The 26,580-nt window shown below is 42.8% G+C and overlaps 1 long non-coding RNA gene across 1 annotated transcript in view; it reads right to left on the bottom strand.

The window, feature by feature from the left end:
* LOC131512773 (uncharacterized) overlaps window positions 1-26,580 on the bottom strand; it is an 86,890-nt gene that overhangs the window by 49,770 nt on the left and 10,540 nt on the right. The window contains exon 2 of the long non-coding RNA XR_009262303.1: window positions 23,693-23,811. This is a non-coding gene — a long non-coding RNA (uncharacterized LOC131512773). The remainder of the gene's footprint in view (window positions 1-23,692; window positions 23,812-26,580) is intronic.

Here is a 26,580-nt window from a genome sequence, read left to right as displayed (position 1 = left end):
AGAGGACTAAGAAAAAGCAGAATCAAGGGCTTGATTTCTGGTCTGAGCAGCTGGGTGAATACTGGTGCCACTTATGAAAGTAAGGAAGACCAGGGCTGGAGTGACTGACTTTTGTTTTCTTTTGTTTTGCTGGAAGGGGGGTAGGGAGCAGATCAATTAATTCTGCTTCAGCCCCATTAATTATGAAATGGCTGTTCCACGTTGGGGATGAATTCCAAGAAGGACATTGGAGTTGCAGACCTGCTGAAATTCTAAAGAGAGGCCAGGCGTGGAGAAAGTGCCAAGCACCCCATGCAAGGAATGCAGCATCTTACAGCTCACCGGACACCTTCTGTGTGTCCTAACTCCTCAACCTCACAGCAATCTATTACTCCTGTTTGACTGATTAATAAGATTATTTTGCATGTGTGTCTCGCTTTAGAGTTGCTACAATATTTCCGCACAGGCGGTCTCTGTCCCATTTTGCTCCTTTCAACAACACTAGGGGACAGAAAGTCCTGGGGGATGGTGGCCACGAGCACAGTAATTACACCTGTTGAAACGTATACCTGCGGAGGCACACAGCTGACGACATGGTTTGCACACCTGGGCTTATTACACTCTTTCAAAGCAGTTAAAATTTTTGTGATGTACATAAGAGCCCTCTGCTGTTCAGACTGGGTTTATCCATTAACCGAAATTTTTCAGCTGAGCTGTATAAAAGTACTGAATCAGAGTTCTCTGTAATTTTTGTAAAATGCTCTTGGGATAGAAATCCCACTTGATGATGATCAGCAATTTTTAGAATGGCTTAATTTGCCATAACTGACAATAGCTCCTTATTAGAGAAGCCGATAGTTTATTGCTCGAGAAAGCAACATTCGATGAGAGACAAAGTACTTTCTTGTTTGAGACCGATCTTCAACAACTGGATATTTCAAGAAATTGCTGGGAAACTGTCATATTTACCAGCGTGCCATACCCATTTGCGGGAGAATAGCATCTGAACAGATCCCGAAGGGATGTAGATTCATAAAAGGGAAGGGAATGAATTGGTCCTCGATGATGAAGACGTGGCAGAAACAAGTGTGAAGAGTGTGCCAGACAGAAAATACCCCGAAACCAGGAGAATCCCAGACTCTAGAACCGGGACATGATGCTGGAGGAATATCTCAGTAGGGTTGGTCGACAGTCTTCAGGATCTGCCAACTTTGGCCTTCAGTGAGGACCCCAGGAGGCTCATTGACCGGCCAGTGACCTACATGAGCAGGTCTGAGATTTAAAGGAGGCTTTGGAAGGTATGTGTAGGGTGGTCGGGGGAAGGAAGGGGTAGAACGGAGAATGGTCATCTAGGCGGATCTTACAACCATCATGAAAGTCACCAGGTCCTAGGGTGGTGGTAAGGGAAAAGAGAAAACAGAATAAAATTGAGGTGAAGGAGGGAAAAAAGATGTCTGGGAGAAGGGAGGAGCCTCTGTATAAACTATTACACAGAAGCCTTGGAAAATAAGTTCCATTAAAAAAAATTTTTTTAATGTTTATTTATTTTTCAGAGAGAGAGGGAGACACAGAATCCAGGCTCTGAGCTGTTAGTACGGAGCCCGACGTGGGGCTCCTACTCTAGAGCTGTGAGATCATGACCTAAGTTGAAGTCAGCCGCCCAACCAACTGAGCCACCCAGGTGCCCCGAAAATAAATTCCATGTTTGTCAATAACAAAACAGTAAAAATTTTGTACTCGTCAGGAGGCCCTCTATACACTCCATCTTCTTAACCCTGGCACCGACTGGCTTATAGCTGCAGGCTCATAGCAGCCCCTCGGCCTAGGACCCAGGATAACCCTAGAAGGGTGATATCTGAGTAGCAACTGAGAACATTACCACACTCCAGGGGGATATTTGAAAATGCATGAGAGCCTTTTGGACTGGTACAATGACTGAGGGCGGGTACCGACATTTAGGGGCAGGAACCAGGGATACTAAGTATCCTGCAATATTCAGGCAAGTCCCACACAGTGCAGAATTGAACCACCTGTGATGCGGTAGGTCCATCATCGAGGGACATCGCTGCAATCTGCCCCCAGGTCCCAGTTGGATAAACAGGCTTCTGCTGTGTTCTTTATGCCATCTCCAACAAGACTGGATGTATCCAGAGACCCCTGAACACAGGCCTTCAAATGCCCACTTCCTGTAGTAAAGCCTTTGGTACTCTTGCCTAGATGCTCAGATCACTGCCTCCTGTCACCATGTTTTGAGAATGTACCAAGTGCCCAGCACTGTAGTCACAGCTGGTGGCCAAGACAGGCAGAGAAAGAACCCAAGATTTCATCCCTGCCTGCAAGGAATTTTAACACTCCACTGAGGAACACATGGCTAGCCCACAAGAGAAATCCTTAAACCGGATTGGACTTATGTATATCAGCATTTAAATCAGAACTAAGTGGTTCCATATAAACTAGAAGGACTATGGAGTTCCAGAGAAAGGAATAAATGAAGCTGGGAAAAAAGGGGGGAAGAATAGATAAATCATCGATAACTCCCAAAGTGGGTTCCTTGGAGCACTGGTTCATTGAAACAGTAAATATTGTTACTGGGGGGTGGGGAGGAAGGGTTTTGCCATCAAATAAGTTTGGGATTTGCTGGGCTGAGCAGAATTAATTGGGTTTCTTTACTCCAGGACATCTTAGATTGTCTAATATCTGATAATCATTGCGATTCTGAGCGTGGCTTTTACTCTAAAAAATTTGCTTGGTTTACTTGACCATGGCACTTTTTTTTTTTTTTTTTTTAACCGCAGATCTCATGGTCCTGGGGTTGTACGGCATACACTTGGGAAAGACCATTGTAATCGGAGTACCAGACAAGGGAAGGCAAGTGCATAAAAGGCGGGAACGTGCATGAAACTGCGAGATGAAGACACAGCCAGAGGGGAAGAGAAAGCGAGGCAGGAAATAAGTAGTATCAGAGCATTTAGGTTCAAGTAGTGCCTCTGCCATCTACTAGCCACATGAACTTGAGCAGGACCTGTCTGTTCACACATAATATGTGGATAAGCTGTGGTTAGGATCAGGTATAAACAGGTATATACAGTATAAACCACTTAGGGCAGTCCCTGACAGAAGGGGATGTTATTGTCAGCTAATACTACAGAGCTGGAGGCCAGATGGTCAAGGGTCTCTAAAGACCCTTCCACCTTGAGTTGGACAGAGCAATGTAGGTGCTTTAGGAAAGGCAGAGTCACATAGAAGTGTTTTATTTGTACAGCTAACCCTTGAACAACGCAGGTTTGAACCGCATGGGTCCACTTACACGTAGACTTTTTGTTTCAATAAATACAAAGAAGAACAGTAAATGTGTTTTCCTTAGGATTTTCTTAATGACATTTTCTTCTCTCTGTCCTGCTTTATTGGAGGAAAACAGTATATAATACATATAACACACCAAGTATGTATTAATCAACTGTTTAGGTCATTGATGAGTCTTCGGATCACCACAGGCTATTAGTAGTTATGTTTCAGGGAGTCAAAGTTATACCGGATTTTCAACTGTGCAGGGGATAGGGACCCCTAACCCCAGCGTTGTTCAAGGGTTGACCGTATGTTTTTCTACTGCTAAATATTTCATACAAAATAAAGAATATATGTATATATACAGGTGTGTGTATATGTGTGTGTGTGTGTGTGCATAGATTCACCTAATGGACTCATTACCCAGCCTAAGAAATTGAACATCACCAATATAGTACAAACCCTCGATGACCCCTCCCAGGCTCTCTTCTTCCCTCCCCATCAGAGGGAACTATGGGTCTGATTTGGGCACTTCTGTTTCCCTCATTTATCTTCATAGTTTAACTACATTTGTGGATTTGTATGTTCCCCCAACATATACAATTCCATTTGTTGCTTTCTGAACATTACATAAATGCAATCATACTGTGCTTATGGGACACACATTGTTCCGTGACTTTCTTTTTTTGGTTGAACTTCATGTTCCAGAGATTCACCCATGGTGATTCACTGGCTCTAGTTCATTCATCTCCACTGATCTCTAGCGCCGTAGTCCCTTCAACACATCCCATACTTTTCCATCCATTCTCTGGCTAGTGAACATTTGGAGTGATTCCCATTTTTTTTTCTCTAACAAAAATGCTGCCAAAGGCGTGTTTTTTGTCGCACCCATGCAAGAGATTCTAGATGGCAGCATACCTCCAGCTTTTCTAGGTCCTCCCAAACTGTTTTCTGAAATGATGAAATGCACTGTCCCCCCAATTACATATTCAAGTTCCTTTCTTCACATCACTTACCCTGGAAACTTTTGAGTGGAAAGTACTGACCAGGTAAAGGCTATATATTAAGGAAGATCTGTTTGCCAGTGACAGAGAAACCCCTTGTCAGATAAGAGAGCAGAGGACATCAACAGACACATCCCTGCAAAGACATGCCTGTGGACCTAACAAGGAACAGGCTTCTTTGGGTGCAGAACTCCCATAGTTTCTCTTTTATATATGGGTTGGTATTCACCAATAAGTTCATGACGCTTAAAATGGACCTAGAAATCTGCATGGCTTACAGAAAATCAAATACAGAGTTAAAAACTGGGAATTCCAACGTATGTCCCTGGCTCTGCTAAAAGAATCCGGCCCAAGGCAAAGTACTGTGCATCTTCAAACCTCCTCCTCCTCAATTATAAATCAGGCATCATTATCTGCACAATGGAATTATTATGTGGCATAATTAATTAATCGTAAAGGGCCCTTGGCACCTATAAAACCAGATGTAAATGTTTAGCAGTGCTCTGAAGCAAGAACAGGCTATGCACACATTTGGGTGGAAGCAGGTTGAACACGATTGGCTCAAATGATACGTCCCAGCTACAGCTTGAATCTCACCAAATTTTCAACTGGTTAGTTTTGTACCAACAGGACTTTTCCAAAAGCATTGATTTCCTTTGCCTCCTGCACCATCAAACAGGACAGTCCTGGAGAGGGAGGCAGGTTTCCTGAGAGGTCACACGCCTCAGTTCAAGCCTGGCCAGCTCACCCACTCAAAGGCCATGGCCTCATCTTCATCATTGGGATGATGCAAGCAGGTGTTCTCACACAGCCTAATAGATGCTCTGGGAGCAGCAGTGAGCCTCTCATTTGTGAACAACTGTGGGGCAAAAATGAGACCGAGGGGTGTGATTGCAGGACCCTCTTGCCCACAAGCATGAGGAGGGATAGACCAAGAGGTTCACTGGAGCAGTGTCTGTATATCCAAAAACACCCAGGACCAATCAAAACATCAGTAGAGGAATAGATAAATAAAATGTGATCTATCCATAGGACAGAATTCCCTACAGCAATAGAAGGACATTAATTGGATTGGGGATGGGAGGTGTCAGCTCTCAAAAATATAAAATGAGTGAAAAAAATAAATTTCTAAATGAATTTTTAGTATAGTATCATCTATTTTATAAACACATAAGCTAATGTTATATTTTGTTCGTGGAAAATATACATAAAGTTAGATACACTTAAAGAGTGTAATGTATATATTTTAATGGGCCAGAGCATACTCATCAATTTATAGCAGAGATTGTCTTAAAAGAAGGAGAGGATATAGAGACTGAAGAAGGACAAATGGGACTTCCTTTTTTTGTTTTTTGTTTTCCTTTTTTTCCCACAGTGAAGCAAGGCTTTAATCAGTGATCTTGCAAAAGCCGGTGTCTGATGGGGCAGTTACAGCAGACAATTTATCTCCTAGCATGCAAGTCCCTCCCCTGGTTCCTCATTGGCTGAGCACTACAGAGGTTACAGCCTTACCCGGAGGATACCTATGCCCATGTAAGGCAAAAAAGTACATTCCTTGAGACGACGCACAGACTTCAGATCTTTGGCACACGCTCATTGCAAAGCCATGAAAAATAAGCCCGTGAAATGGAGTGGGGAAAAAGAACCAGGAAGTGAAGTGTCTAAAGGTTTGGGACTCCGCTGTGTGAGGGGGGGGGGGTGGGGTGGTGGTTCATATATATTTTCAATAAGTTGTAAACCTATTGTTAACTAGACAGCACTGCTTTTATTTGGTATTTCTGAAAATGAATCATCTCACTTCTCACAATCCCTCCTCTTCTTTTCTGAGTTGATTCCATTTTCATTTATAAGTTATTTTGGGCACAAAGCACAGACATTTGTTTCTTAAGAGGAATCTTATGCCCAAGGGGGTTTGCTGTGGTCAGATGCTCCCAACATTGTTCCAAAATATGTGTGTGTTCTTGGGGGTTTTGTTTGTTTGTGTTTAGTTTTTTTTTCCCACCCAGGGATTTCAGATCCTAACCTTTCCCTCTCTGCCTACTAAATCCCATCTTTTCCTACCATATTTCCCCTTTTGAACACATGACTCCTAACTGTCATTAGGAATTGGTACCACGACCGATCTTAACTGCTTCCTGCTGAAAGGGGGCGATGACAGGGATACAGCTGTGAGAGCAGGTTCAGAGGTCAATCCAGAGGTCCAAAATAATGGAAGGGTATTTGGAACATCTGGGCTAGCAAAATTTTCTTATTTTTCTGGCATATGCAATGGCTTCTACAAGTGACATACAAAAAGAATATTAGACCAATAAGCATTACTATGCCAAATGCAATGCCTCCTAGGGAGGAGATCACACCATGGGAAGTAAAGATACATTGTAGACATCCAAAAAGTCCCTGAAGTATCTGGTCACTTAATTTAACTATAGCTTTTCCTCCCTCTTCCGTATTTATTTGGATCTTGTGATAGTGTTGCTTAGAATAATTAAGCATTTGAACTAGTTTTTGGTCCTCAATCCTCAAATCTTCCTTTGGTCATCCCGTTTCCATAGGAACAACTCCATGAGGCGTATTTAATTTCGCCTCAAGGAAAGACTGATCTTCAATATTCAGATTACTATAAGTGTGGGCAATTGTTTATCCGTCCTGGAGCTCGTAGCACTATGGGACTTCCTTTCTATCTGCAATGTTTTGTTTCTTATATCAAAAAAGGGGGGTGAAGCAAAAAACTATGGTTAGCCATTATCCATCCTGATGGTAAGAGAAGAGGGCAGGAAAAGGAGAGACGAGAATAAGAGTTGCCTTTATTTGGTTGGCAGGGCTCTGGACTAATCCAGGAGGAGTCCCTCTCATCCTCCCCTGCTCTGTGAAGGGAGATGAATCTGTTCCCTGCACCCTGTATCCAGGTGGGATGCTTTAATGCAGCTCCCACCCCATTTCTGCAGATGCTGACAAGGATTCTCCCATCAGGCTGAAAGCCATGCTGTTTCCCTCTCCCTCTTCGAGGCCATGGACAACAACCTTGAGTCAGAAACACCTGTGATGTCAGCCCAGGGGTGACCTCTCAGGAAAGTGACAGAAGGGTCTTGTAGGCCAACGCATGCCCCTTCCTGGAAACATGTACAACAATAAAGCTGAAGTTTACCAACAGAAAAGAAAACAACAAGCATTGATCATCAGGCCAAGGGTAAATCACAGCCTTTGCATCACACATGAGGGTCACTGTGGCTGTGTCTAGTCATCCCAGCTCAGAGACCAATCCCTCAGTTCAGCTTGGCCTTGCTCAAGAGCATGGTTTTCTTTCTGCTTCGCCCACCTCTTCACATAGAAGGAGCTCGAGTGTCCACAGCTGTCTACCATTATTAGACTTTGGGGAGCCCACAGGTAGATCCCAGGGAGCCCCCCCCCCCCCGCCGTCTGTTCTAAGGACTCTGCTCCCTCCACACCTATCCCTCACATCCTCTTCCTGCCCGGTGCTCCTTCCCAGCCCCCAGGTGTATCTCTTCAATGGAGCAGAGTCTATCTCTGGGAGTAAGCACCCAGATCTTTCTTTCATCAAGGTCAGTGATATCCATGAGTCTGTTTGTCCTCCCAGGTGATCTGGAGACACCCTCAGCAGAGAAGAAGGAAAATGCACAGAAAACCAATGGTTTCTCTGCTCTGATAGAACCCCCCGCTCCCTGTGCATTAGCTGGGTTGACGCTTCCACACTTTGGAAGGTGGGCTTTGCTAAGACTCCTACTTGGCAGGTAAGGGAAGCAGGGCTTTGAGTCTACCCCATGCCTGCAATCACTAAAAAAAACCCTTCCATCTCTTTCCTTCCTCCTGCCTGCAAAGACAATCTTTTGGGATAGAGAATTAGGAGAATGTAGGGAGAGGAGAAGAAAAATGAGAGGTGGGCAGGGGAGAGGCAGGGGTGGGCGGGGAGGCCTTTTGGGTGAGGTCTTTTGAGAACAGCGCCTGTGGTGTACGTTTCAAAGTGAATGGGAGAGAGGAAAACGGGATTTCAAGAGCTCCCGTTAGGTGATTACGGATTTCCAGGTGTTCAAGAAATAGATGGAAACAAATGTGAGTTCTCTTGAAACTATGTTGGGGTTGTTTCCATGGCCTTGTCAGAAGACAACAGTGTATTGCAGCTGATCCATAAGGGTGACACCTTTTTTTAAATGTTTCTTCATGTTTATTTGTTTTTGAGAGAGAGACAGAGGGGAGGGGAGGGGCAGAGAGAGACGGAGACACAGAATCCAAAGCAGGCTCCAGGCTCTGAGCTGTCAGTGCAGAGCCTGATGCGGGGCTCGAACGCATGAACCGCGAGGTCATGACCTGAGCTGAAGTCAGATGCTTAACCAACTGAGCCTTCCAGGTGCCCTGAGGGTTACACCTTTTTAAGCTTTGTAGTAAAAGGTGAGGGCCAGAACCCACCCCGCAGCCTCTTAGCTCTGGCACCTTTCCACTGGTCCCAGGTGCCTGTTCCACTATGGGCGAGGCCTCAACCCAGTCCTGGGGCGGTGGGATTGCTGAAGATCTGTCAGTGCACAGCCTCTAATGTGCAGAATCATGCCATCTAGGCCCCTGCAGCACCCGCTGGTGACTGGGTGCTCTCCCGCAGGCGGCTGGCTTTTGCTACAGCATCTTCTCTGCTGGAAGAAATTCTGCCCCTGGGTCCTGAGCTTCTGTCTCTTCCTACACTGCTCTACGTCCCCTCAAGGCCTCTGCCTGACCAGCCAGGGGCCATGGAATCAGGATAGAGTGGGGACATGTGTCACTGAAACTGTGGGTAAGCCAAAACACACAAGAGAGTAGAACTTAGCAATGTGTGGAAATAGGGAGCCAAGGACCAGGATGACAGAAGGGAAGTCTGAAGAACTAGGAGCAGGTCCCAGATGGATGGTCACGCATCCATCTCTCCATTCATTCACTCATGCATTCACTTTTTTCTACAATTATGTTAGGCACTAAACTCTGTGCTGGAGGGGGGGGGGGGGGGAAGGGGCACCCGAGTGGCTCAGTCAGTTACGTGTCTGACTCTCGATTTCGGCTCCTGTCATGATCTCATGGTTCATGACTTTGAGCCCTGCATCAAGCTCTGCGCTGGTGGTTGGGAGCCTGCTTGGGATTCTCTGTCTCTCCCTCTCTCTCTCTGATCCTCCCTTGCTTGTTCTCTCTCTCTCAAAATAAATAAACTTAAAAAAAAACACAACTATGCGCTGGGGGCACTATGGGACAAAGAAAGCCTGGAGTGAGGCTGGCTCCTTCAGTTTGGGTGGTTAGAAAAGGCCTCTGAGAAGGTGATATGACTGCTTGGATAAAGGGAGAGGGTGTTCCCGGCAGAGGAAACAGCAAGTGCAAAGACTTTGAGGCAGGACTCTGCTAATGGAGGCTAAGAAACTAGTGTTATGGTCCACAGGGAGTAAGAAAAAGAGTGGTAGAAACTGAGAAGAAAGAGCAAAGCTTAGACCACAGAGCCTTTATCAGCCAAAGAAAGGACTTTCAGATTCTTTTGTTTTTAAGCAAGATGGTAATCCATTGAACAGGGGTTTGGGGGGGCGGGGTTCATTATTTTTTTTTAATGTTTATTTAATTTAGAGAGAGAGAGAGGCAGACTGCAAGTGGGGGAGGGGCAGAGAGAGAGGGAGAGATGGAATCCGAAGCCGGCTCCAGGCTCTGAGCTGTCAGCACAGAGCCCGACACAGGGCTCGAACTCACAAACCGTGAGATCGTGACCTGAGCCCAAGTCAGACGCCCAACCGACTGAGCCACCCAGGCGCCCCCCTCATTGAACAGTTTTAAGCAGGGGAGTGACACGATCTGATTTTTCTTTTTAAATGTACTGCTAGCCTGCCACACTCAGGTCAGTTCTCTTTACTCTGGAGTCTCAAAGCCAGAAATCTCTGAAAGTAACCCATTTCACCGTCCTCCTCCTAAACTCCATCTTTTTACTCCCGCTTTCCAGCTGTTTGCCCTGGTTTTCTCCTACGATGACACACACTTCCTGCCCCCAAACCCTGCCACCTCCAGCTTCTACAACTGTTCTGTCTTCTGTCTCTCAATTTTGGGCCCAGGAGACACAGCAAAAGTCACAAAAGGCGCATTTGCATCTTACCCGCATCAACAGAGCAAAAAGGGGGGGGAGCTGTAATAAACAAATAATTGGAGTAGGAAGCTCTCAAGCGAAAAGAGAAGGGGAAATTATCCAACCACGACCAAATATAGATTCTACCGCCAGCCATGTTGCTGAGGTGCAAACATTTACAGCAGGCGTTTACTTTTGCTTAAGACCCTTTACAATCCTCTTTAAGCCACACAGCAAAGGGAGCCTTAGGTTAAGAGCCCCACCCATCGCTTTGTCAATGGGCACCTTGAGAAGCAGGGAGGTGAAAAACTCACCCGAGGTCACATGAAAAACTCACGCAAGGTCACATGGCTGCCAAGCATCAGGGCTCAGCTCCAACCCGGGCTCCGAACAACCAACCAAGACTTCTCTCAACAACCCCCTGTTGTCTCTCGGCAAAGATTTATGAAAGGCTGGACGATAATAAAATAAGCTTGTGCAACCCTGCCCCCTAATGCAAATGAAGACATCAATTTGAGGAACAGAAACTCAGTTAAGATTTGCCCACCTACAAACAATGCTGAAGAGAAAAGTTGAATGCTTAAAATGGAAGGAAATACAAGAAGAAACTAGCCTCTCATGTGACTGAGAGCATATTTCGACTCTGAATAAATGAGAGGGTGCCTGTGAGAAGTGTTATCCTCTAAACGAGAAAGTTCAAAGTCTGCTGCAAACTTCTCTGATTTACCATAAAATCACCAATATTTGTAGAGTTCAATAGTTTACAGAATGCTATCATCATCATCATCATCATCATCATCATCATCATCATCATCATCCTCTCATTTGCTTCACAATCACCCTGAGAGGAGCTGAAAATCAGTATCTTCATTATCCCCATGCTACAAAAGAGGAGGCTGAAGCTCAGTAAAATTAAATCACTTCCCAAAATCAAGCAAAAGAGCCTTGAACCTCAGGCTGCTGAATTCTTTCTATGAGGTATAGTAGAAGGAAGGAAGGAAGGAAGGAAAGAAGGAAGGATGGAAGAAAGGAAGGAAAGAAGGAAGGAAAGAAGGAAGGAAGGAAGGAAGGAAGGAAGGAAGGAAGGAAGGAAGGAAAGAAGGAAGGATGGAAGAAAGGAAGGAAGGATGGAGGGGGAGGGAGGGAGGGAGGGTGGAAATTAGGAAGCCAAGGATTGGAATTCTGACTTTGCTGCATACTTACCACACCAAGCCTCAATTGACTCATCTGTAAAATAGGGAGACTAACACCTACATGACAGCTATTGTGTTTAAATGAAAATGTGTCAGAAGTATCCAGCTCAGTGCCTGATATGATGTAGGTCCTTGCTGTTGTTAATATATACAACTTCTAATTTTTATTCTTTTTAATAATCTCATTTGGTAGATCTTCCAGCTACTAGCTGGATTACAGACACAGAGGGGAAACTCCTTTCCTGTGGTATCACTCCTTCATTCATTGGCTTGGTTGCTTATTGAGAAAGATGTTGGCCTTGTTGAAGCAGAGATTCATGTATCAAAAGAATCGGTCGACGGGATCACCGGAAAGCAAATGTGCGAAGAAGATGGCCAGAACTCCATTCATTCATACACCATTCATGTTAATGAAGTGTTCACCAACACTGAGCTTGAGGGAGACCCTGGTATAACGAGGTGGGGGGTAGCCCTGGGCTACAGGGAAGTTAATTATAGAGATGACAAATATCAAAGCAGGTCATTTGCCTCACCAACGTGGCTGTCTTAGTCTGTATAAGCTTCTATAACAAAATACAATAGACTGAGTGTCTCATAAACAACAGAAGTTTGTTTTTTACAGTTGTAGAGGCTGGGTGGTCCAAGATCAAGGTGTTGGCTGATTCAGTGTCTGGTGAAAACCCGCTTCCTGGTTCATAGACAGCTGTCTTCTTGCTGTGTCCTCACACGGTGGAAAGGGCGAGGGAGCTCTCTGAGGCCTCTTTAATAAGGGCAGTAATTCCATGATCTAATCTCCACCCAGCAGCCCCATTTCCTAATACCATCACCTTGAGAATTCTGACTTCAACATATGAATTATAGGGGACACACCATTCAGACTATAGCCATGACTTAGATACATCTGGTCTCCCCTGGCTCTTTGAGGATTCAGAATTAATGAACAAACAGAAGCACCTTCCTGCCCTCTGTTTCCTCCACTTATGGAAAAAAATCATCTCCCATTAAGTAAGCATCCAACTGAAGCAGCGAAAATAATAATCCTTAGTGATTCCCATCTCTGCTGCTCACATTCCATTGCAGAGAACTAATCACATGACTATACCTTGGATGTTGCCCGGAGGGGAGGAGCATGAATTTTTGGTGGTCAATTGGCCACTTTTGCTGCAGCCAGAAAGAAGGCTGAACGTACTAGTAATCATAATACCTAATGAAAATAACACAGGAAAGTCAAATATAAAGACTTGAGAAGAGATTGAAAAAGGTATGCCAGATACATAGTAACAACACTCATTTCACACAAAGTAAAATCCAAAATGAAAAGCACTAAAAGAAATATTTCATAATTATAAAAGTACAACCTACCAAATATGTCACAAACCTTTATGCACCTAACATCTTAGCCTCAAAATATATAAAACAAACCCTGATAGAAATGCAAGCAGACACCAACAAGGTCTCATAAAGGTGAATTCATTTTTTCCATTAAGATTTTATTTTAATTCCAGTGTAGTTAACATCCAGTGTTATATGAGTTTCAGGTGCACAGATATAGTGAATCAACACTTCCATATATCACCCAGTGCTCACGATGACAAGTGCACTCTTAAACCTCATGACCTATTTCACCCATCCACACACCCACCTCCCCTCTGGTAACCATCAGTTTGTTCTCTATAATTAAGAGAATTCTTGGTTTGCCTCTCTCTCTCTCTCTCTCTCTCTCTCTCTCTCTCTCTCTCTCTCAATCTCTCTCTTGCTCTCTCCTTTTTTTACCTTTGCTCATTTGTTTTGTTTCTTAAATTCCACATATGAATGAAATCATAAGGTATTTGTCTTTCTCCGACTTATTTCGTAGTCACTGTGGAAAACAGTATGGAGAGAAACTAATATTACACTAGATGTTAACTAACTGGAATTTAAATAAAAACTTGAAACTACAAAAAATAAATAAATTTTTTAATTAAAAAATTTTAAAAACCCCACAGTATGGAGATTCCTCAAAAAGTTACACTACTGGGTATTTACCTAAAGAATATGAAAACACTAATTTGAAAGGATATATACACCCCTATGTTTATAGCAACATTATTTATAATAGCCAAACTGTTGAAGCAGCCCAAGTGTCCATCGATAGATGAATGGATAAAAAAGATGGGGTACATATATACAATGGAATGTTATTCCACTGAAATTTGCCATTTTCAATGACATGGATGGAGCTAGAGAGTATAATGCTAAGTGAAATAAGTCATGATAAGTGTTGACTTTAAATATGCCTCTCAGGAATTGGCTGATCAACTATTACAGAAAGGAATAAGGCTCGAGAAGTCCTGGCTAATAAAATGAACAATTATGACCTAAAAGATATATGGAAAGAAATAACTTTTTCCCCAACAGAGATTACACATTCTTTTCAAAGTCTCATAGGACATTCTCCTGGTGTATTAGGTCACAAAGGCACTCACAACAAATCCCCAGAAGGGGAACTCTGGCTCATACTCATGAACTATAATGGACTAAAATTAGAAATTAATAACAGAAGGGTAACCAACAAAAATCTATTCTCATGAGTATTTACATTACTCATAAGCTATAGGCTTGAAAGAAAATAAAACTGGAAATGGCAAGCTATTTAGAATCACAGTAACAGCACTGCCTACGTATCAAAGCCCATGGGCTATGCTAAGGCAGCATTCAGAAGAAAAACACAGAGCCTTAAATGCTTAGGGGAGAAAAGCAGAAGGCTTGAAAATAAATGAATCAACCAAGCTTTCAATTCAAGAAGCTTGGAACAAATGGGGGGGAGAGAGAAAGAAAATAAACCTAAAGGAAGTTGAAGAGAAAAATCAAGGAAGATAAAAGCAGAAATTAACAAAAATAGAACACAAAAAGACAATAGAATTTGACGAATTAAACTGGTTCTGTGGTTCTTTGGTTCTGGATCTGTGTCTCCCTCTCTCTCTCTCTGCCCTCCCCCACTTGCATTCTGTCCCTCTCTCTCAAAAATAAATAAACATTTATTCATTATGAGAGACAGAGAGCACAAGCAGGGTAGGGGCAGAGAGAGGGAGACACAGAATTGAAGCAGACTCCAGGCTCTGAGCTGTCAGCACAGAGCCCGATGCGGGGCTTGAACTCACAAGCTGTGAGATCATGACCTGAGCTGAAGTCGGATGCTTAACCGACTGAGCCACCCAGGAGCCCCAAAAGAAATTTTTAAAAAGGAAGAACTGATAGAAAGACAAATCTTTGTCAGGCCTGTCAAAAGAAAGAAAAGGGACAAAATCATAAGTAAAATATTGTAAGAATGTAAAATATAGAATTGTAAAAATTATGAAACTTGGAAGCATTGGCAAGCATTTTGAAAATCACTAGATAAAGTCACTAATTTCCTAGGAAAATATTCGTTATAAAGATTCATTCAAGGAAAAGGAGGAAACTTGCATAGAATGGGAGAAATTGAACAGATACTCAAAGATCCACCTCCGAAATAGGCATCAAGTCCAGAGGGCCTTTCAGAAGGTAGAATCTACCAGACTTTTCGGGAAGAACTAATTCTGTATAAACTGTCTCAGAGCCTAGGAAAAAACAGGAAGCCCACCTAAATAACTTTATAGTTTTGATATAATACAGACACCTGATATATATCTCTATCTCTCTATCCAAACACATATATGTATATACCGCCTGACAACAAAGATGCAAAATTCTATATCCGGCAGTGTATTAAAGGAATAACACAAAAGGTCATTCTAGGAATGTAAAGATGTTTCAGTAGTAAGAATCTATTGAAGAGATGAAAGTAGAAAAACAGTATGGTTGTATTAACAGATGTTTTATTTATTTATTTATCTATCTATTTATTTATTATTTATTTATTTATTTTGAGAGAGAGACAGTGTGAGCAGGGGAGGAGCAGAGAGAGAGAGAGGTGGGGGGGAATATCCCAAGCGGGCTCCACACTGTCAGCTCAGAGTCCTATGCGAGGCTCCATGCCATGAACTGTGAGATCACGACCTGGGCCAAAATCAAGAGTCCAACGCTCAATGGACTGAGCCACCCGGGTGCTCCGTATTAATGGATGTTTTAAAGGCATTTGCTGAAATTCAACCAGGATAGCAGCCCAGGAAAAGAAACATCTTAAACCTGATAAAGTATGTTAGTAACCTAAGGAAGCACCATTTTGTGTCAACTATAATAATCTCTCCCATAAAAGTTGGAGATAAGATGAGATTCCTATTCAACATTGTGCTACAGCTACTAGATAATACATTAAGAGCAGAAAAAGCTAATACTATTCACCTTTTTTCTTTTCTTTGGATTAATGAAAACAATATTGTTTGCACTTTACAGTTTACAAAATTGTTCCACAAGTCCTATCTCTGGTGACCCTCACAGTGACCAGGGTCAAGGTCAAGTATTGAGATCAGTCAGTGAGTCAGTCAATGAGATCAGGTCAAGTATTGTCATGCCAACTTTGAGAATGAGAAACCCAAGCATCATAGAATTTTTAGATTTCTCTAAAGACACATAGCTGGTAAGCAGTGATGGGGAATAGACCCCATGTTTTCTTATTCTTAATCAAGCTTGATTAAGAATAAGTAATCAAACTTTAAAAACAATACAGTTGACCCTTGAACAACATGGGTTCAAAGAACAACATGGGTTCAAACCACACAGGTCTACTTATACACAGATTTTTTTTTTCCAGTAAATATAGTACAGTACCTGAAAGGTATTTTTCTTAGGATTTTCTCCAGCTTACTTTATTGTAAGGATGCAGTATATAATAGATATAACATACAAAACATGTGTTACTCCCCTGTTTATGTTATTGGTAAGGCTTCTGATCAACAGTAGGCTATCAGTAGTTAACTTTGGGGAGAGTCAAAAATTATAGGTGGATTTTTGACTGTGTGGGGGTCAGTCCCCCTAACGTCTACATTGTTCAAGGGTTAACTCTATATCTCATTGCTACCTGTGACTGACCCTGGCCGGGTCACTGTCTCTCTGAGCAAGCTAAGTTAGAGCCCCAGGAGCTAACTGGGGTAAGGATGGGGGGACTTGGCACAGTGAGTAAGACAGAAGGAAGAAACAGAGCACTGAGGACAAACTTCTTGATGCCAGGGCATATGTCCCTGGATGCCATTTGACAGATGGGGCTGGCCGACATAGGTTGTCCCTATGAGGCTCCTGGGACACTTCTGAATATCCGTCTACATCAACTCATTTAATCCTCATAAAGCCTCTCATGAGGCTGGCACTGTTACTATTACCCTCATTTCACAGATGACAAAACTGAGTAATGCATCCTAGTTTGTAGATTTAATAAGTGGTAGTGCCAGGACTTGAACCCAGGCCGGATGGCTCCAGAGTCTTTGCTTAGAATCACTACCTTACAGTGTCTTGAAGCCAGTTCCCTGGTTCTGGGAGTGAGAGTAGAAACCAACCTTTCACTGGTGTGTTTTAGACATAAAAACAGTATCACTAAAAGAAAAAAGCCTCAATGTGCTCATTCAATTGTTTTTGACGTTGTATGAGACCAGGAGGAGACATGCACACACACGCGCACACACACACACACACACACACACACACACAATCTGCTTAGAAACATCCATTTTTATTATCTGTTTGGCTGCTTCCTAAAATTAGACTTAACCCAAAAAAGAAAGGAAGGAATGTTCTTCTTGGCTTATTTCCTTCAGTCTGTAGACCTGTATGCTAAGAGTCCTACTCAATAGAACCATGAAAGAAAATCAGAAAAATAAAAAAAAAAAAATGATTGCCCAGTTAAGAACCTAGATAAGAACCAGAAAGAAGTGTTATTCTAAAGAATCACTGACATAATTCTTTTCATTGCCCTAAACTTCTTTAATTTGCAGCTATACTCAGAGGCCCTTGTTCTTCTTGGCCTTGCAACCTGTTCTAGACCTTAAGACGCACTCCCAGGGAAGTCTGTTAACACTTGGTTTGGGCCAGCTTTTCCTGAAGCAGAGCCATTCATGAGTGTAGAGTTAGATAGTCTAAAGTCTATGTCCCCGTGTACCTGCTGGTTACTCAAACAGATTACTCAAACAGACATACTTTGCACAACGTGTTTTTTCATCGTGGAATACGTGTCCCAACCCAGCAACATCCTATTCTTCCTTTAGGACCTAGTTCACCTCTTCCAAGCCCTCCCTGATAATGTCAGCACTCGTGCTCCAGTAAAACCCATAGAACTCACTTGGAAGAGTAGCGTGCTTTTTTTTTTTTTTGTCTATTTATTTATTTAGAGAGAGACAGAGAAAGCCCAATGAAGGAGGGGCAGAGAGAGAGGGAGACAGAGAATCCCAAGCAGGTTCCACACTGTCAGTGTGGAAGGGCTCAAACTCACAAACCATAAGATCATGACCTGAGCAGAAACCAAGAGTCGGATGCTTAACCGACTGAGCCACGCAGGCACCCCAGAACAGTAGCTTCTTTAGCACTTCCCATTTTGCAATTTTTTTTTTAAACTTGTCAGACTCTCAAGCCACCTGGGTGGCTCAGTTGGTTAAGCATTGGTCTTTGGCTCAGGTCATAATCTCACAGGTTCGTGAGTTCAAGCCCCTCATCGGGCCTGCTGCTGTTAGCACAGAGCCTGCTTCGGATCTTCTGTCCCCCTCTCTTTGCCCCTCCCCACTAATGCTCTGTCTCTCTCAAAAATAAATAAACATTTAAAAAAATTTTTTTTAATTAACTTGTCAGACTCTCACGTGAAATTGCAAACTCCATGAGGGTAGGGACTCTTCTCTTTTCAGGTCTGGATCTCCATTGCCTTTGGATTAAGAAATAAATTAGTATTTCAAGTTTAACAATTTGTCATGGAAATTGAAGATCAATGCTTTCAAGATATTAAAAATACATTATAGTCTTTTTTATAAATAGGCTTTGAAGTTTTAAGTTCCCATAAATATTAAACTTCAGATAGAGGCACTTTGGAAACAATTCATAATGCTTCTAATAGGGACACTATAAATAATGTTTATAAGGAAATAAAACAATGGTCCTTTATCATTAGCAATATATTTGGACACTTCCTTAAGAGTTTGGTATAAAAGCCCATAAACTATCTCAATAAATCACAAGGCGATACAGGAATTGGGACAGCTGTTGTCCTTGAGATAATAATATTTCTTTACCAAAAAGTAATGATTAGAGAAAAATATCCAAGGAATGGGTTAAGAAGAAAAATCTTTGAATTTATACTTTGCATAGGGGGAGGGGGAAAAAGAGAGAGTTACGAATGATTCTGATAGATGGATGGCAGAAAGATCAGGTATTAAATCTTACCTAGGCTGGGATGGCAATAATGTCACTTTGCAAAAGAAGTCAATGAAAATGTCACAGATAATAAGTACAAAATCTGTCAATCTGAATAGTAACATACATTAAAGATGGATGAAGTGATGTCAATGCACTACAGAACGATAGGAATTATGTCTAGGGGAGACAGATTCTCAGAGTCGTAGGTTCAGCAGAACATCAAGATAATTTTAATAAAGACAAATTGGTGAAAATGATCTGTGAAAAGCAATTCAACTAAAAGAACTAGTGTGGGACAACTCCCCGCAGCCTCTGTCTAATAGATCTTTTTTTTTTTTTCTGATCGATCATTTTAAAACATGAAACATTAGAACATTAAAAATACACAATGATATAGCCACATGCCAGACACTTAAAAGCGGGTCGTCTATACAGGAGACGTGTATCATGTGCCCCAAACTATTTTCCCCAGGGAAAAAAATAGGAAGGGATTTCGCCTGATCCATCCCAATTCTTCTTGAATCTCGCATAAGCACAGATTTAGAAGACCAATACCCAAGAGGAAGGGGGTGATAATGCAATCATGAGAGGGTGGAAAGCTCCCTGGTATAATGAAGGATCAAACTTGGGGACTGCTTTGCTCCAGGAAGTATCAGTGAGGTAAGGGGTGGGGAGGGCACAAGACCTAGGCCCCCACTCTGGCTTTGATCTGATCTCAGGGGGAGATGAATCACTCCTTTGATCTCAAGGGAGAGCCTCTGATCATAAGACATGTTTAAGGAGGGAAATGAGCCTCCTCAACACAGAAGAGCTGAACCCAGAAGCTTCTTGGCAGGCATGGGCTAGGCAACGGCAGTCTGTACTTGATATAATAACAGATTGATGATGGTAAAAATAACTGTCCCTTATCTGTGATATAGGAAAGGTGGGTGAAGTTTTGTAGGAATTGTTTATGATTGTAGTGCAAGAGGAACAAAAAGGAAATATTTACTTTTTCCGAATTTAAAATGTGTGAGATGGGGCACCTGGGTGGCTCAGTCGGTTAAGTGTCCGACTTCAGCTCAGGTCGTGATCTCAGTTCGTGAGTTCGAGCCCTGCATCAGGCTCTGTGCTGACAGCTCGGAGCCTGGAGCCTGCTTCGGATTCTGTGTCTCCCTCTCTCTGTCTGCCCCTTCCCTGCTCTCTCTCTCTCTCAAAAATAAATAAACATTAAAAATTTTTTTTTTAATGTGTGAGATGTCCTCTCTCCAAGACTTGAACGCTTCAAGTGTGTTTCTAAAAAATACGTTTCTTTTTTTTCAACGTTTTTTTTTTTTTTTTTTTTTTTTTTTATTTATTTTTGGGACAGAGAGAGACAGAGCATGAACGGGGGAGGGGCAGAGAGAGAGGGAGACACAGAATCGGAAACAGGCTCCAGGCTCCGAGCCATCAGCCCAGAGCCTGACGCGCGGCTCGAACTCACGGACCGCGAGATCGTGACCTGGCTGAAGTCAGACGCTTAACCGACTGCGCCACCCAGGCGCCCCAAAAAATACGTTTCTAAAACAGGGGTCCACAAATGTTTTAGGTAAAGGATCAGATAATAAATATTTTAGGCTTTCTGAGCCATGCTGTCTCTGCTATAAGTACACAACTCTGGCCCTGTAGCTTAAAAGCTGCCATAGGTGATATGCAAATGAATTGGCCTAGTTGTGTTCCAATAAAACTTTGTTTATAAAAACCTGCAGTGGGCCTGTTCCAGATAAGGAAACTAAGGCATGAAGAGGCTAAGTCACTTGCCTAAGGTCACAAAGCTAATCATCATAGAAATAGCATCAGAAGACAGGATTAAAATCCTCCTTTCACCAATAACTGGCCAAACTGGTCTGCACACTTCTTGAAGTACCAGTTTTGTCCTCAGAAAGTTTTGATCATAATACTGCCCTCCCTCCCACCTGCACAGAGTTAACTGCATCTCTCAAATATGATGATGCATTTGAAAGTACTTCATTCCTTGTTTACCCTCAGAAAATGTTAGTTATTGGGGCGCCTGGGTGGCGCAGTCGGTTAAGCGTCCGACTTCAGCCAGGTCACGATCTCGCGGTCCGTGAGTTCGAGCCCCGCGTCAGGCTCTGGGCTGATGGCTCGGAGCCTGGAGCCTGTTTCCGATTCTGTGTCTCCCTCTCTCTGCACCTCCCCTGTTCATGCTCTGTCTCTCTCTGTCCCAAAAATAAATAAAAAACGTTGAGGGGCGCCTGGGTGGCGCAGTCGGTTAAGCGTCCGACTTCAGCCAGGTCACGATCTCGCGGTCCGTGAGTTCGAGCCCCGCGTCAGGCTCTGGGCCGATGGCTCGGAGCCTGGAGCCTGTTTCCGATTCTGTGTCTCCCTCTCTCTCTGCCCCTCCCCTGTTCATGCTCTGTCTCTCTCTGTCCCAAAAATAAATAAAAAATGTTGAAAAAAAAAATTAAAAAAAAAAAAAAAAAAACGTTGAAAAAAAATTTAAAAAAAAAAAAAAAAAAAAAAGAAAATGTTAGTTATTATCCACCCTCAGTCATCTAACACAAATATAGAGAGAATATCAATTCTGAAGCACTGGGCTATAAAGACACACACCAATGGATTTGCTTTCGTTTTCAAATGTAAAAATCAGCAACCAAAGTAGGAAATGAAGCATGTATTCTAGAACAAATATTCATGAATGATCAGTGCAACCATATCAACCCTCCAGGGTCTAGACTGACCTTTTCACCGCCCTGGGCTCTATATTTTCACATATATAAATTAACTTGATACTAACAATTGTTTTGCAGACTAGAAATCTAAGATTCAAAGAATGAAATTCACCTGCCTAAGGTCATATTACAAACCAGTTTCCTGGACCCTTTCCAACGACTCTTAATAATAAAATAGCTTAGAGGGAGAGAAAAGGTATGGCGAAGCTGAAGTAGGTCCCTTATTTGACTTTCATTAGTGTTTTCTGGCTGCTTAATAATGCTTCATTTATTTACATTACTTGGAATTGAATTGTCAATACGCTTCAAATTTTTGGTAACTAAAGCCTATCTCTTTCATTATAAAAACTATACATCTGAACCTTTCTTCAATCAATATCTACTTCCTCTCTTATCAATATTCACATTTGTTATATTGCCCTCTCAGTCCAGATTCCAGCCATGCCATCTTGCAGGACAGTAGTGATTATTATAAGAGAACACCAATTCTGGAGCATGCCATTAGGAGATATAAACTCAGAAGTCTCTATATCAAATCAGTTTGGATATTTGCAATCACCAAGAGCAGAAAACCCAACTCAAACTGGCGTAAACAAAAAGGACATGTATTGGCTTTCATAACCCCAAGATCAGGAGCAGTGCAGGCTCCAGGGTTGGTTCGGTTTAGTAGACCCAGTTCAGTTTCTATCTAATTAGATCGAGATGTGTCAAATGCCTATACACAAACCAAAACTTTGAGGTCAGAGGAATGCCCTGTGCTATCTGGCTTAGGTCTGAGTTTCTGAACAAGTCACCAGCAAGGAAGATTACGTTATTAAACTTGACTTGAGTAAAGCATGGGCTACATTTGGAGCTGGGATTAATCCTCTAAGCCTCATTGTTGTTAAACAATAGAGGGGGGAAATAAATTAGGGAATGCATTTGTCGTCGTTTTTGGCTGAGCAACCTCTGAACCTCCTTCTTATGTTTGGGATAAAAATCTGGGTTTATTTCCCCAGATTATAAATCCTGGTGGAAAGTAGACTCTACTTCCCACAATTGAAACTGAAAAACAGATTTGCGATTCCCCAGTTGTTTTTGCAGCTGGGGTGTGGGCAAGTGACCCAGGCTTGGCCAACTTAATGCGTCCCCTGACCCGAAGCCACCCTTAGATAGACAATCAGGTACAAGGAGCAAGTAACTGAAAGAAGTAGGGCCAGAATAGAATCAGAATGGTCTGCCTCACAGGGATCTTTCACCATGGCTAACTGACCATAGACTCTCTCAGACCAAAATCATAAGGAGCTCACTCAGGTCTGATAAAGAGAGGCGCAATCTGAGCACTGCAATAGAGATTCTCAAATCCTCGGCTTGAATCAGTTCACAGACCCAGAGCCTCTTGAACGAAGGAAAGGTCAGAAACTCTTGCTTAAGAACACTACAGTAAGATCACACATACATCTTGTAAATCTTCATCCTGATCTTCCACCAAAACAGATACCATCATTAATCAGGATTAATGTGTGCTATGGAAAAGGAAATACCTAGATCTTTGGAGGATTTACAGAATGCCACTTTTGTCCACCAGTCAGAGAGGAGATTTATGGGGAGTAAGGTAGTAAATTGAGTTTTGACTTCAGTTTGTCTTCACTGGGCTTAAAGAGCCCCCAAATCTGTGTTTATTTCCCCAGTTCGTGAAAGTATAAGTAGAAGCGATACACAGAACCAACACGTTGGCTCTCTACCCCATGGAATACGGGTCATTATAATAGGAATGGCCACATGTAAACGCATGGAGCTCTCTTTATGTAAAACAGCATATCATGCTGATATCACATCTCTAGTAGAATTCCAAACATTAAAAGACCTGAACGATCCGGAGGTGATGACTGCTGTCATATTCCCACTTAACTCTCCAGTTTAGCCAGTGAGGAAAACCAGATCAGCCCTGGAGAATGACAATGGATTATCATAAACTGAGTCAGTGACATCTGCTGTTCTAGCTGGCTTCACGGCACAAACGCAAATATACAAAGACCCTGGCGCTTGGTATGCATCCATGGATTTGCCAAAGGCATGTTCTTTCTGTCCCCACACGAAAACACCAAAAGCAAGTGTTTGTTTATTTGTTTGTTTGTTTTACTTGGCAAGGACAATAGTATGCCTTTATTGTCTTACCTCAGTATTGTTACCTGTCTGGTGCTGTGCCACAGTTTGGTCTGTGGGAACCTCAGTCGTCTCCCAGGACATCGAGCTGACAGAATCCAAGGAGCCGTAATAGCAGATACCCAGGATGCCTGGAAAAGAGAACCCCCATCAAAGGGTGGAAAAGAAGTCTCACAAAGCTATGGCAGATTTGAGGCAGTGGAATTGGGGCAGAAATAGGGGAAGGTTTCCAATAACCCAGGGCATGTAGGGCTCACTCTTTCTCCAAAATTAACAGTAAGCTGCTATACCTTGCAAGTCCTCTCATTAGGAATCAGGTGCAAAGTTTGCGGAGCTCTATGGGACTTTAACTTGTTTTATTTTTTTATTTTTTTAAATTTACATCCAAATTAATTAGCATATAGTGCAACAATGATTTCAGGAGTAGATTCCTTAGTGCCCCTTCCCCATTTAGCCCATCCCCCCTCCCACAACCCCTTCCATAACCCTCAGTTTGTTCTCCATATTTATGAGTCTCTTCTGTTTTGTCCCCCTCCCTGTTTTTATATTCTTTTTGTTTCCCTCCCCTTACGTTCCTCTGTTTTATCTCTTAAAGTCCTCATATGAGTGAAGTCATATGATTTTTGTCTTTCTCTGACTAATTTCACTTAGCATAATCCCCTCCAGTTCCATCCACGTAGTTGCAAATGGCAAGATTTCATCCTTTTTGATTGCCGAGTAATACTCCATTGTATATATATATACCACATCTTCTTTATCCATTCATCCATTGATGGACCTTTGGGCTCTTTCCATACTCTGGCTATTGTGGATAGTGCTGCTATAAACATGGGGGTGCATGTGTCCCTTCGAAACAGCACACCTGTATCCCTTGGATAAATGCCTAGTAGTATAATTGCTGGGTCGTAGGGTAGTTCTATTTTTAGTTTTTTGAGGAACCTCCACACTGTTTTCCAGAGTGGCTGCACCAGCTTGCGTTCCCATCTCCGGGACTTTAGACCTGCATGATACATTTGGGTGTGCCGTCTGACTCCATGGGGGACTCAACTCATGCTCGGCTTTGAGAACAAGAAGGTCCAGAGCTGGTCCAGGCTTGTAGGGCAAGCAACTCTACCATTTAACACTTGTGATTCAGCCCATCCAATAAGGTCTGAGTGCCTCTGGCCCCCTGGGATGTAATACAGCCTATGGCAGGTGCTAAGCAACCAAATAGAAAACCCAAAATGAACCATATCCCTGCTCTTTGTCTCCCACTGAATCCTGAGTGGACCTCAGGAAACCCTCAGTCACTTCTCCTACTTATCCTGAATCCCAGTGTCCCAGCATCTGCCATGAAAGTAGGTATTCAGCCCACTGCTCCCCTCTGGGTTTCTTCAGAGTCAGACCCCAGCCTTAGCTGTCTTAGACCTGGTTTTAGTCTTCAGCCCTCTCTCTGTCTCTCACCACAAAGAACCCATTTCAAAACCCTCCTAGTGACACCTGAAGTCTGCCTCATGAGTCATGAGTTAGAACAGAAGTCGGAAAACTTTCTCTGAAGACAGCCAGGTTGTAAATATTTTAGTCTTTGTGGGTTGCCTCTCATAACTACTCAACGCTGCTTTGGAGCTTGAAAGCAGCCATAGACAACACATAAACTACTCAGCACGACTGTGTCTCAATAAAACTTTATGAAAATAGGCAGTGACCAGATTTGGCCTGCAGTCCAAAAGTTTGCCGACCCCTGGGTTAGAGGTAGGGTTCCTCCACCGCCTCATTTCATTTCCCAGAGAGGGGAGGGCTAGAAGCCTGAGACCCTCATACCAATTTTTCTCTCTCTGTGTTCTGACCATCTTTATGGTCTCAAAGTGGGGGAGGGTGTTTAAGAGGCGTGAAACACTTCTTCAGACATCTCCCTCGACAATCTTCGTATATGGATTTCCCTCATAATCACTTTTGTAACTGATAACAAACTGGCACCTGAATTGAAAATGAGGCGGGTAGAATTTCAACCGTGTTGGGCTCGAGGTAGCTGTGGACCCAGGCGCTGGGGCATCCAGTAGACAGCTGGAATCTTTTCCTTAAAAGTCACAAGGATGACCTGAGCGTAGTTCCTTTCTCGAAAAGGGCAGAGCTATCTCCCTGCATTCTATCACACACTGCCTCACTCTCGGAAACAGAGAACGCGGTGCATACCCTCAATTTCTTTAACTGGGATCTGACATTACAAGCAACTTTGCTGTGACTTGCTAGAAAACAGGTGCCACCAAGGGCTATGGAGGTTCCTAGAACTAGTTTCCTTTAAACCCAGCGGACCTGATGGCTTTGCCTTTGTGCGCTCTAGCGTCTGCTGTCTTTGGGTTTTTCTGTCCCCTCTCTCACAGTCAGCCTGTCAACAGCCATTTCTTGCTGCTGCCAGTTTGCTTATCTCCAGCAGCCTCCTTCCCTATTTTGCTACTTTTAATGTGCTTGTACTTAAAAATCAAAGACTTGAGGGGTTAGAATTGTTAATCATTCCAGGAGTGAGTGTTGAGTATCCAGTGGGTGGCATGTATGATCTTAATAGACGGACAATGAGACATCTATTTTGCATCTTTACATACTTGTTTTCATATATTTGTTTAGATGGAACATCAATTATGGCTTTTTACAGACTTATTTATTTGTTTATTCCCTCATTATTCATTTATTTTTTTGCTTGAATTCAGGTACTCAGCCATGTTACTAACATGTTGCCCCCCAAATGACCTTGGTTTTGGAAAGGGATGGGACCCCCTTTTTAATATTCTACTTGATATATGTATTCACGTATGTACAGAATTTTATATAAATATACACATGTGATGTATGTGGGGTTTATTTATTTATTTTTTGAGAAAGAGAGAGAGAGAGAGAGAGAGAGAGAGAGAGAGAGTGCATGTGCG

This window comes from Neofelis nebulosa, chromosome 5, assembly GCF_028018385.1.
Source record: "Neofelis nebulosa isolate mNeoNeb1 chromosome 5, mNeoNeb1.pri, whole genome shotgun sequence".
NCBI lineage: Eukaryota > Metazoa > Chordata > Mammalia > Carnivora > Felidae > Neofelis > Neofelis nebulosa.
The sequence above is the reverse complement of the archived record's forward strand: the minus strand, read 5'-3'. Positions and strand labels throughout refer to the sequence as shown.